This window comes from Mobula hypostoma, chromosome 30, assembly GCF_963921235.1.
Source record: "Mobula hypostoma chromosome 30, sMobHyp1.1, whole genome shotgun sequence".
Taxonomy (NCBI): domain Eukaryota; kingdom Metazoa; phylum Chordata; class Chondrichthyes; order Myliobatiformes; family Myliobatidae; genus Mobula; species Mobula hypostoma.
In genome coordinates this window covers 19,426,036-19,438,180 of record NC_086126.1, presented here as the reverse complement: position 1 = coordinate 19,438,180, position 12,145 = coordinate 19,426,036, and positions in this window count along the sequence as shown.

Sequence of the window (12,145 nt, the reverse complement as noted above, 5' to 3'; positions counted from 1 at the left end):
AGAGATTCTACAAACTCCTCTGTTGGGATCCAACACAAACTTGATTCTGCCAATGAACCTGCATCTTGAAATCTTCCATGATCAGGGCAACATTACATTTTATACATACATTTTCCATCTCCTATTCTAATTTGTCGCCACAGCCTGGCTACGTTCGGAGGCCTGGAAATAACGCTCACCAGGGACTTAATACCCTTAAAGTTTCTGAACACTTGGCATCTACAATCGTTGACAAATTGATGGTTGTCACAAAATTTGAGAAGATCACAGTTCGTGACAGATGGGGAGTAGAGGGGATCGGAGTGTCAACGGAATGTACTGGCTTCACCTGACGGTGATTAACAAGGCTGTCCAACTGAAAGAGGGTCGCCCATTGCATTACGGGTGTGCTGACAGCAACGACAGCTCGAATACGGATAAGAGATCGCAAAAGCTGTGCTTGAGGGAAGCTTTGAGTCCTTCCATGTCCTGCAGTGAACGGACATTCACGAGGATGTTGTCCCAAGTTCCGAAACGTATTAATGGCCAGAGATTGGACAGTTTCATCTTTCCCCGGAGTGAAGAAGTCGGCGAGTATCCTAGCTGAACAACACAAGAGGCATCGAGAGCGGATTATACCCGGACACGCTGCCAGTCCATATGGCTGAATCTCACTTCACAGTGTGTTTAAGAGTCTTGCAGAAGGACAATTGAACAGGCGGGGTATAGACGGACACTCTCATCAAAGGATCAGTGTACGTGGGCAAGTATGGTCAACATTGACTGTGGGTTGAACGGCCTATTTCTGAGGTGAACGATAGAATTACAATTAAATTGTTTCCAACATTGCAAGCTTTTCTTCAGTCACCTGTAGCAACGGAGAAATCCCAAGACCAAGTGAGTGTCTTCGACTTGGAACGGGGGTTCACGCTGTCGCGCCTTTCAGAAGTACCATCGCCTCCGCCTCTTCAATGACTTTTCAATCGCCAGATCCTTTACCTGCATCTTCGGTTGTCGCTGTGACACCCAGACCCGCATTCTGCCTCGCCGCGGGTTGCTACTGGAGAGCACAATGCTGTTTTTTTTAACTCCCTACGTGGAACTGGTCAGCAGTTGTGTATTCCAATTCTTCAAATCACAGAATGACGGAAAGCACATCCGCAGGAGTAGTGAGATATCTGAGTCACAATCCATATCTCGGAATCTGCTAAATTTGGAATTTCCGCACACCGTACAAAATTCATGGTCACCAGCGTAGGAATGTCTGAGAGTGAACCCAGGGATCCTACACTCTCTTCACGGAGGGGCTTCTTTTTGAGAAAAGTAATATTAAATCTTCTTTCTCACTTTCTCCCGCTGAGCGCAATAGCTGGAGCTTGGAAGATAGAAAACCGAATTCCAAGCGGAGTATTCTGCCGTTCGGGGCAGCTCCGCCATTTAATCCCAATCTGGCTGTTTTTCTCGCTTTAGGTTCTTTTCCCAGGTATATCCTTACACCCTTTCGTATCCTTGGTGCAAGGAATCTTTCCTGACCCCTCCTTGATTTATTAACGGTAGATGCGCCAGTGAGTGCGGGAGGTGGGGGGGAGGGGGATCTGTCCGGCGGTAAAACAACAGCAAGATTGTTCTGTGTAATTTCAAGTGTACACAGTGCATAGGAGAATGGATGTTTACTCTGGATTCGATGCAGCAGAAAAATCATCCAATGATACCAAGAACATAATAGTAGAAACAATATATGTGTTATAATGTATAGAAGTTACAAGTATATATAATAATTTATACATTGATTGTATGTCCACACCATGACGCTAGGCCTGTACATCAGGTAATTCTGACAGGAAATGATAAATTAGCGGTGGTGGGGGCATTGAACAGGCCTATTGCTTGGGGAAAGGAACCGTTTTGAGTCTGGTTGTCCTGGCATGGATACTACGTAGCCCTCTGCTTGATGGGAGTGGGGCAAACAGTAGATGGGAAGGGTGGGTGTAATCTTTCATGATGTCGCTTGCCTTTTTTCCCGGCAGCTTTCTGAATGTATGTCCCCGATATAAAAGGAGCCGTGAGTGATGCGAGTTCTCTTTAACTCGCGAACCATTTCCTTTGACTTACTGCATTGAGAAAGAGGTTATTTGCCTGGCTCAGGCTTTCAGCCTCCCCCCCCCCCACCCCACTTCTTGGCCGTCGCAACTTTGTTGGTGATGAGCCCCACCACTGTCGTGTCATCGCTAAATTTAAAATCTGTTATTTAAAATCGTTGTATTAGTTTCCAGCGCCGACATAACGCAGAATTAAGTAAATATTTCACCAAACATCGAACCGCATGCCAGTCGCAAAAAGCGAACGAACTCCTCAGAAGTGAGGGAATTAAAGTATTTCATATTGAAGATCATTTGTCACATCGTTGCAAACTCATACCGAATTACCAAGATCTCCCCCAGTGAACATTGTGCCCTGCAGACTGGAACCCTGCAACCAAGCCGGAAGGCTTTCCAGTTGTTAATTTATTTAACAAGAGCGTCGATGAGAGCCAGAAGGGGAACATGCAATTCGTGAAATGACGAGCGGAGCCCCAAATAAGGTCATGCGGCACAGATGCGATGGGCCGATGGAACAGAGGCCTCTCGCCAGAGGGCACTGATCTCCACGCCGGGTGTGGCGGCATTTCGTCGCCAGATAGTACCGAGGGAGCAGGTTCTGTGTAGGATCCGCACAACAGCTGAATGGTGCATTTATTGAAGGGCAACAACTTCGGTGAGAGTTCGCGCTGGTCCCACGATCCATGTACGGAGTATATACCTGATGGCAAAATCAATGTAAAAGAAAACACGTCCTGACGAAGGGTCTGGGCCTGAAACGTCGACTGCACCTCTTCCTATAGATGCTGCTTGGCCTGCTGCGTTCACCAGCAACTTTGATGTATGTTTCTGGTAGAGATTTGCTTTCTGTTTGTTCAATTGGCTTCGAATTAATAAGGTTTATTTTTGAAAGTAAAACGATCGAGAATAGCAGAAACTATCTGATTGTCAGACACCCTGATTGGGCATCAGCTACCAGCCTTTCTGTTAATGAAGGAACGCGCTATCCGATTGTGCCAGAGACGACTTGAAGGAAGCCGAATAAATGGGCTGTCCTGCACTGAGAGTCGGTAACCGGAGATCGCTGTGGGCAAGCGACTGTTCACAATTTTTATCAGTAATTTAGATCGGGGTATGGACATTCGAAAACAGGTCGCGGTTAAACATATAAGGTTCGACGGGATTCGAACCTGCGCCTAGGCAATCATCTGGATGGGGTACCTGCGGAGAGAACTGAGCTGATTTACTCTCCTCCTTTGTGATCGATCCAGCGGATGGCTTGTCGGGCCAGTGCAGATGGCCGTGATTGATTAGATTCACAGACAGTCCAGAGTGGGTGAAGGCGGCAGTTTTCTCCCCCCAATATGAGAGAGTTAGGAGAGAATGTGTTTGAGAAAATGTTCTGGCCCTCACAAAAGAGGAGGCAATTGATTGCATGGGGAGGGGGTGGTTGCATTACGCCAAGATTCACCGCGTTGTCGCCCGAGATGTAACGTTTCATTTCTAAGGTGAGAATGGCTCGGCTGCCTTTGTGTGTGTGTCAGTGACATGCAGGCGATGAGCGCACGGCAAAAATCACTGATAACTGAGGTAATGTTTTCCAATGCTGAATCATTCTGTTAATATGACCAGTTAAATTGACGAATTAATCAGCAGGAGTGACGGTTGTCGGTATACCACTCTGAAAACAGGACTTGGAGTGGCTCGTTTGTGCCAGTTCGCCCTCCCTACTTCTAGACGGCAGGCTCTGACTGTGCTTGTATCAGATTCTGTGAGTCTGTCCTCCTCGCCAAAGTGTGTCTGTGTCTGTGATTCTGTGTCCAGTTACAATGGCTTTCTGAGAGATTAGTCCAGACAGATAAATCAAACCCTTTTGCAACTTGTTCTATTCATCTCACCATCCACTTAGCTTAAACGTGTGTCATCTTCATGTTTTCGGCAAATATTTCAAACCGGAGCACACCTTGCAAATCGTCTTCATTCGGTTATCGGCGCCCTAAAGCTGCAAACTCCCTCAACCTTGCGTCCCTTCTGGTCAACAAACCATTCCACCCAGTCCCGCACCTGCACCATCGGATCCGCACCTCACCGCACGCTTCCCGGAGAAATGGTCACAGCGGGGAAACAGCCAGCAGAAGACAACATCTCTATACAGAACGAATCTGTACACGGCAGTTAATATTTTGAATCAAGTGCCACGATTTTCATATCTACTATGTACACAGAATAGGTGGGATTTCGAAGATTACTCTCTGCAGGCAACCTTCACCCTGATGTTCCGCGCACAGTACCTAAAATCACGAAACTGAGGTTGTTTCTCAACAGGGAATATCTGTACAAAGAGAAACTGGAGTTAAACGAGAGCGCTGAAGAAGGGAGAGATGGCGACCGGAACTGCCGTGACCAGGAAAGGTTGGACCCGTTACCACTTGCTGATGGTGGTTTCATGATAAACTTTGGGAGGTGCTCCAATGTGGCCGCTTGGTCGAACTCGTGTCCCTCCGAACATGAACACCCAACGGTCAAATACCGTCCGTCCTTTGCACGCGTGGAGTTCAACTTAGTCCTGACCGCAGTTTAACATACCGCCAGGGCCGACTAAAATGAAGCACTTGAGATACTGAATCAATGAAGGGAGATGGACAGTTGGGGCAGGGCTTGACTACTAAAATCAAGCCATACAGACGACAGCAGGGCCTTGCTTGCAGTGAGCACACCTCCTTTTCTGCTCGAATTCACTGTCAAAGCATCACAAAACTCTTACGGCCCCGAATGATTTCAGTCTCTGAGGCCGACGTACTGCGGGCTGATCCCAGGAAAAGCATTCGGCGTAGACGGGGACTGGCCACGTAAAAACGCACTGGGCTGACCTACTGGCTCGAGTGTTCACTGAGATCGTTACCCTCTTGCTTAGGCAGTCTGAGTTACCCATCTACCTCAAGCAAGCTCCAGTTATACCGATACCCAAGAAGCATGTGGTGACCTGTCTCAATGACTATCGTCCAGTGGTACTTCCATTCTCGGTGATGAAGTGTTTTGAGGGGTCGTTGATGAAACATATCAACCCCTGCCTGAGGTGACTTAGATCCGCTCAGATTTGCCTACCACAGCATCAGGTCCACAGCCGGTGCCCTCTCATTGGCTCTTCCTTCAACCCTGAAATATCTGGACAGAAAAGATCGGCTCAGCATTTAATACTCTCATCCCCTCCAGACTAATCAATAAGCTCCAAGCCTTTGGCCTCAATCGCCCTTTGAGTAATTGTATCCCGGATTTCCTCAGTGACTAACTCCATTCAGCTCGGATTCTCAACAACTCCTCCTGATCTCCATCAGAACAGGTGCACCACGCAGCTTTGTGCTTCGTCCCTACTCGTTTTACACTTGTGTGGCTAATTCCAGCTCCAATGCCATATTCAAGCTTGCTGATGACACCTCTGTCATAGGCTGAATCAAATCTGGTAACGAATCAGGACATAGGAGGGAGATTGAAAATCTGGCTGACTGGTCCCATACAACAACTCTTACACAATGCCAGCAATGCTGATGATTGACATCAGAAACGCTAACGAGAGGCCCATGGGCCAGTACTGATCAGCAACTTTAAATTCCCCGGTGTTATTGTTTCGCCTGATCTGTCCGAGCCCAGCATGGAGGTGTTTTTACGAAGAAAGCACGGCAGCGCCTCAGCGTCCTCATAGGTTTGTGAAGATTCGGTATCACATCTAAAACCTTGACAAACTTCTCTAGTTGTGCAATGGAGAGTACGTTGACTGGCTGCATCAGAGTCTGTATGGGAACACCAATGCCTTTGAATGAAAAATCCCACAAAATCCCATTCCTTCACGGTTAAAGCTGAAGCGTCCCCACCATTCACATCTACATGAAATGCTATGCACGAAAGCAGCATTCATTATCAGAGTCCACCCAGGACGTGTTCTCTTCTCGCTGCTGCCATCAGGAAGGAGGTACAGGAGCCTCAGGACTCTCACCACCAGGTTCAGGAACAGTTAATACACTTCAAACGTCAGGCTCCTGAACCAAAAGGGATAACTTCACTCAGCTTCACTTGCCCCATCATTAAAACGTTCCCACAACCTATGGAATCACTCCCAATGTGTCTTCATCTCAGGTTCTCGATATTTATTGCTAATTTGTTTGTTAATATTATTTCTTTATTTGTGTAGTTGCAGTTTGTTGTCTTTTGCACACTTAGTACGGCCAAATGGGTGCTGTATTTAATTGAATCAGTTATGATTTTATTATATGGACTTATTGCCCGCAAGAAAATAAATCTCAGGGTTGTCTATGGTGACACATATGTACATCAATAACGCACATGAACTTTGGAGACAAGTGAGCGGCCAGGAGGGAATTGAAGGATTGAAAGGCACCTCAAAATGGGAAACTGCAGAGATAGGAAGGTAGCGGTCGATCAGTGACGTTGGACTCTTGTTAATAGATGAATATGTAGCCAACAAAAACATGAGCCTTGTGAATGTAGCTGCTCTGTGACAAAGCTCAGTCTTTGTAATTAAATCCACCGGCCATTCAGACGTCCGAGACACCGCTCAGGTAATGCCTGAGAATTGTGATGTTTGTGTGTTCAATCGGCCCAATATTTACATCAGAGACAATGATGATTAATTAATGTATTTGTTTAAGTGACTGTTTTAAGTAAGAAAGATCGTCAGGGGATATAAGCGCATATTTGGTGACTGATCTTCAGTATAAATCGGGGCCGTTTGGAATGCACCAGCTCAGACTGTTTGCTGGAGCCGTGAATTCCGGAGCAACAGTAGTCGCAGATTCTAACTGAAATGCAGTATCAAATCTTCTGGGAGATAGTATTTATTTACTTCTCTTTTATTTCAGCCTTTGGAATTCCGGGTCAGTCGCCGTGTCAGCTGCTGTGGGTGGGGGTTGATGTTTGATTTCAATGTTGTGATTGTTTCTGTGGCTGGTTCCCACTACGCCCTCTCCGGTTCCAATATTCCGCGCTTCAGGAATGGATTGGAAACTCCGCGATTGTGGATTCTGAGATTTTGTTACAAAATCAAACCGCTACAGGAAATCAGCGAATCTGCCAACATTAGTGGGACCCAGCGGGTCAGGCAGCGTTCGTCTAGCTTTAATGATAAATAATGGGATGTTGCGATCTCCGTGTTTTTGATCTTTTAGCAGCTACGCTGTATTTATTTGTAAATATTGTCTTCATACAACCCGCGGAGGTGATACCCTGTGATTGGTCACATTTTTATGGAAGCGCTTGGTTGTGTGGGTGCAACAATTAAATCATCGACTGGTGCAACACACTTTAGCAAATGTGAGGCGTTTCGTGTTGTAGCACGAGCCTACTGAGGGTTTTAACAAATGTGTGCGCTATGACTGAATGTAAAGCAGTTGATGGACAACACAATGAAATCGTTGCTGAGCCAATTAACACCACTCTGCGAGATGTATTCTGTTATACCTACACCTGACACCATTACAGACATCTGGCTGCGGTACCGAGCTTTCTGCTGGACGTTGAATTTCTCTCCCCGGCTTCCCTGTGATGGATTCAGTGGGAGGCGTCAGTCTGTCTGTGAGGTTGTGTCAGACTGCGCTGTATCTGTCGGAATCAGTCAATGTTCTGCTGCAAAGTCAGTAAGGTGGCAGATGCTTTAACAGGAAACAAACTGGTGAAGTGCTGAAAGCAGCTCGTATGGAAAGAGAAACGAGTTAACCCTGATGTCAGGGGTCTCTCTGAGAATAGTTCTGAGGAGAGATACTTTCACACTTTTTCCACGTATTCTGTTTTTCATGGACGAGTATTCCTGCGTTCCCTGTTTTTGTTCCGTCTTTGCGCTGCTCTGTCGCCGGCAGAGAGCGCCATTTATTGTCTAGTGGAAGAATTCGCAATCAGCGTCCGGATTTATTCATTTCATCCATACGAGACGCGGAAGACGCCGGTAGAAAAATGTTCCATCCAGTATTGACTCTGCGGAGGTAGTTACCCAGCTCTCCGCTACCATTTCACATTTCGGTCATCAGTCAGCAATCCGTATTCAGATCATATTGACTTTATTTTATTGTGAAACCTCCTTCTCTGTCTCTGCCCGCTCTGCGCCCTCTCTCGAACCTTTTACCGCTCAATGCAACAATAAAGTGGAAATATTACAGGATCTCGTCAAACTGCTGCATTGGCTTCTGCTCAGTATTTTCTCAATTTGCTATTCCCTGTTTCTCTTCCAGCGAACTTGGTGGCGATTGTGATCCTGTCCCGGGGAAAGTGCCGTCTCTCCAAGTGCAGTCACTCGCTACCTGGTGGGAATGGCAGCGGCCGATCTCCTGGTCGTTATCTCCGATCCCCTACTGGGCTGGACCGCCACACTTTACTCCCCCCCCCCCCCCCGTCATTACTGTGGATCACGCCTGTGTGAAGCTTCACTACATGTCTGTCTTATGCGAGCACGACCACCTCTGTCTGGCTGACGGTCGCTTTCACCGTCGATCGATTTGTGGCTACTTGCTGTTAGAAGCTGAAAACTTACTGAAAACAATATTGCACCGAGAGAACGTCGGCTGTGGTTATCAGGACAGTGAGCGTGCTGGCCTGTTTGGAGAGTGTCCCCTGGTATTTTATATTCGAGCCTGTAATAATAACTAATGGTGTTATGTGGTGCATTGTTCTGGTACACGAATCCACAAATATTCTCCCTTACGGGCGGCATATGAGTTGTTAGACCGCATTATAACATCTTTAGTCCCATTCTTTCTGATTTTGCTGTTCAATATTCAGATTGTTAAGAGGATGTTAGCGCCAGTCGAGCCCGCAGGGGGCTCCGGGGACAAAAGAGTGGAGAGAAAATCTATTAATGCTATTGTAGTGGTTCTGTTTTTTCTGAAACCATATTTCTGTTCACAGAGTATATTATCTGTTGTTATGAAATCATTTAACCTCCTTACAAATATTTTTTCCAATATTTTGGAAAGCTGTGAGAGCAAAGACACTGGTCTATAATTTGAAAATACATGTACATGTTAATCTCCAGTTTTGTATATTGGAATGACCTTGGCTATTTTCATTTTATTGGGAAATTTTCCAGCAATCAAAGACTGATTACAGATATGAGTCAGTGGTTTCACAACGCAGTCAATTATGTTTTTAATTAAATACATACCATATCCATTCCAAAAATAAAAGAGTGGAGAGAATGACAAGGACCGACGCAAGAATGATGGAGAACCGACGCAAATCCGTCGATTTGCTCTTCAGCATAACCGCTAGTTTCATATTGTTGTGGATTACACTGGTAGTGTTTTATAGCTATCAACGGATTACAAACGTTTATATTTATTCGTTCACCGATCCCCGTCACAATCACAGAAATGACAGCTACAATGCTGCAGCTTCTCAGTTCCTGCACCAACGCGTGTTGTTACGCCCTGACTCAGAGCAAATTCCGAGAGGATGCGGTGAAATACCCACTGAATCAGATTTTAAACCTCATTAAACGTTCGCTGTAAAAGATTACAACTCAGCTGCCCTAATGCTCCACATTCTAAACCCACAGCGTGGGCAAGTGGAAATAGTGTAACGAACAGAGTTACAAAACAGTTGTTTACAGCTACGGCATCACCGGCATCACCATCCCAGAGAAATCCCCTTTGCACCTCGCGTCCCGCTCCTATTAAATTGAACTTGACGCAAACCGGTTCCCCCTGCTTCCCGGTTCTGACAAAGCAGCCTGAACTTGGAGTATATTTTCGCCTGTTCCCGTCAGAACCCGCAAGTTCCTTCATCCTCTTTTTCTCCTCTCTTTACCTATAGGCTGTCCTTCTCTTTGCCACCTTGAAATATCTGCCAGTAACAGATTGTAACTGTTTACAAATTACGGCGGAGTATCATTTACTTTACTTGTATCTGTGAAATAGAGAGAGAGAGAGAGAGAGAGAGAGAGAGAGAGAGAGAGAGAGAGAGAGAGAGAGAAAGGGAGAGAGAAAGAAAGAAAAAGAGCGTGAGAGCGAGCGAGAGGGACTGATTTTGTGAACCCCAGAACAAAAGACACAGCGGAGGGAAATGGGACCCGATATGGTCTAATCCTTGTCAGTATCGACGTGATATTCGGCTGTGCCATTACGGAGCCGACCATGGACAAAGAGCAAAATGATAATGGATGATTTCGGAAAGCTCGTCTTCTAAAAGGATAGTGTCAGAAATTGCAAAAGCAGAAACAGACACGGGATAATTAACGGAACAATAGCTCAGTTAATTTGAAATAGCGCAAGCGGGAAGTTGGAGAACCTGAACAAACACGAACGGGAAGATTATCTGTATAATTAGGAAGATAACAATAGAAGGAACAGCCAGCTGGAGATAAAGCTGGTTTGACGAATCCTTCTCGGAGTCCTTTACTTAGGGGCTTGCTCTTCATTACTTGGTCTGCGAAATCAATTTATTTTCACCTAGATCGGGTAAAATTTAAATATAAACTCCAAATATAAGCTTGTTCAATAAACGAAATTGGTAATTCCCTCAGTAAAACAGTGGCTGAAGCATTAATGCTGGCTAAACTATTGGAGAGGATTCTTGGCGTAAGGAATGACGAGTATTTGGAGAAGCGGCGTTAGGGACAATCGTATGGGTTTGTGAGGGGCAGGTCGTGCCTTACCCACCTGACTGACTTTTTCGAGGAGATGACAGAATAAATTAACGAGGTATTGACTGGTGGGTGTTGTGTACTCGGAATTGAGTGCGGCATTGACAAGAATTCCCGTTATAGACCCATCCAGGTAGTCAGGAGGCATGAGATCTGTGCAAAAACCTGGCTGCCTGGATTTGGAATGATCCTGGCTGCAGAGTAAGGGGCTGAAGTACATGGAGCATTTCCAACCCATCTATTCCGGAGCAGTGCTCTTTGGAGTGATGTTTGAAAATGACTTGGAAGAAGAAGTGGACGCGTGGGTTAGGGAATTGCAGGTTGGGACGACACGTAGCCGAGCAGTTCGTGCGACTCTCCTCCGTCTCAAACGCGGGAATCAGTTCTAGTTTTCTGTGCAAACAGTTTGCACATCCTCCCGGTAATACGCGCGTGTTTTCCGCTTTCCTTCCGCAGTCTAAAGACAAAGTAACAAATAGAGTAGTTCTATCAGAATAAATCTGAGGTGATACACAATGAGAATTGAAACGGGATTACAGTGTACAAATGGAGGAACAGAGAGACCGTTCCGTGCAAGTCCATTGATCTCCCAAGGTCTCCACGCAAGGTAATTGGCTGGTGAAGACGGTTTATGATGATGGCTGATCACCTCCCACTCCCTCTATGATGGCAGGTCTGTGGGTGAATGTCGTCTATGACTTTCCGGGGGGGGGGAGGGGGCGCTAAGGTGGTGCTAGCTGGGGCTATAGCCCCAGCAGAAATTGCAATAGCCCCACCATAGCACCACGAAGAAATTAATTGCAGCTGGTTTGCTTTCACTGTATAGTTTTGAATACAGCTTGCTTCTCCAGTTGATCTAGTGAAACAGCGTCCCCAATTACCATAGCACCCACGCGGCAATGAAGTTATAAACTCTGTCAGATCCACTGTACACTTCTGCTTATTCGTTCGTTGTCAATGTCTTGCCGTTGCTGTCCTCAGATCAGTTAAGCTGATCTAAGATCACTTAAAGTGGTGATGTCACTCACTCTCACTCACGCGAGAGATTGATAGTGTACATCCAGGCGCAGATCCGTGGTCTCGCGAGACTAACGGATGCCACGCGCACACGTTGTGCTTTTACAAGCGAGCGTGGGTCTGGCACCTGCATTATTTTGGCCGGCGTGAAAATGGATCGTTTCTTACTGAGAAAACGACCTCATCCAGAGGAGTCAGTGGTGTCTCAGCCTGAGCATGTCTTAATTGAAAGTGACATGCAGAAAGAAGTAAGTGGGGATGAGGACGACAGCAGTTCCTCGAAGGAGTGTGAGGGCGAAGTAGAGGAACAAGAAATGGAGTGGGATTGGGAAGAGAATGTCGATGAAGCTGCTCTTAGTGCGAGTGGGAATACTGTCAGCCAGCAGTCTAAGGAAGGACCCCGTCGGCCAGCATTGAAAAAGTACCC